Here is a 1,313-nt window from a genome sequence, read left to right on the forward strand (position 1 = left end):
GCACCCGGCGAGCATCTTCAGTTTGGATAAACAGCACTGCTGCCGCAGAATCAGCTGATCGAGAAGCACCTTCAGTTTGGATAAACAGCACTGCGTCGAGGTCAACCGATTATCTATCTAAGTCTCGGCCGAGAAGGGTTTTCGAACCCTTGTTGGTAGAGGTCATCTTACTAGCCTTTCCGGCATAGTTGGGTGTTACGAATTGCATTGCTAGGCGCATTGGACGCCGAGCGATTTTATGATTGGATACTCGCACGTAAGTTTCAGGGTTCGGCATTCCGACGGCCGAACTACGTTTACCATCAAGACATATATCACATTTGAGTACCTGTGCCCATATAGTTTGGTCTCGATTCGGCGTGCTTATCCTCTTACGAATATAATCTCAGTGACCGTATCAGGCTCCAACGATTTATGAACTCCGTAGAATTAGTAGCCTTGTCTTCAGGCTATAGAACCCAGAGACCGAAAGCGTTCCTTCCTCGGTCGCAATCGCAAGATACAGAAGTCAACAGCGCGCTCAACGCGACATCATCAAATTTTACTCCTCGGCCGAGCTTGGCCGACGAGTTGGCACGCCCCGCATTCAACCGAAGGACGTAGTTAGCTTATTAGTTACTCGGCCTGTGCGCCACGTAGGTTTTGTAATTTTTAGAGTCAACAAAAATATAAAAATATGGGATCTCACAGTTTGTCGGATTGTGTTTGAACAAAAAATTGAGAAAATACTTTGTGAAATCCGCAAGGAACAAAAGGAAAATAGTGAGACAGAAAACAGATAAGAGAACAAGATGATGTTAGTTCATAATGAAACAATAGGCGACCTTGATATCCAATCATTCCAAAATCACCATCAAACATTGTTCTCTTTGCTGTCGCCCGAAATTATGAGTTGAAGAATATTCGTTTTGATATGATGCATTATTTTCATGGAATGAGTACTGAAGACCCATTGGCTTATATTAGAGATATCTTCAAAATGGTGTCCAACATGGCATTGACAGAAGGAGTCACCGAGGAACTTCTTGATGAAGGTCTTTCAATACAGTGTGAAAGAAAAAGTGAAGACATGATTGAATTCCTTGAGGCTTGGAACCTTGATGAGTTAAAATGACATTCAGACTAAATTCTTGTAGAAATTCTTTCTGACTCAGAAGACCTATACATTGAGTGATAATATCATGCAATTCACTCAATAGGTAGATGAGACATTTTTTGAGGCATGGGAGAGATTAAATAATATGAAAATTCAGTGTCCGCACCATAGTTTGCATACTCTTGTTCTCATGCAGATATTTTATAAAGGATTAACA

At 41.5% G+C, this 1,313-nt stretch overlaps 1 non-coding gene across 1 annotated transcript; it reads right to left on the minus strand.

Moving 5' to 3' along the window:
• Positions 1-1,163: 1,163 nt before the first annotated feature.
• Positions 1,164-1,270, minus strand: LOC137738531 (small nucleolar RNA R71). The gene has a single exon (XR_011068974.2). It is a non-coding gene; the product is annotated as a small nucleolar RNA R71 (small nucleolar RNA).
• Positions 1,271-1,313: the final 43 nt, after the last annotated feature.

The sequence above is a fragment of the Pyrus communis genome, chromosome 13 (assembly GCF_041283825.1).
Source record: "Pyrus communis isolate YQ-2024b chromosome 13, ASM4128382v1, whole genome shotgun sequence".
Lineage (NCBI taxonomy): Eukaryota > Viridiplantae > Streptophyta > Magnoliopsida > Rosales > Rosaceae > Pyrus > Pyrus communis.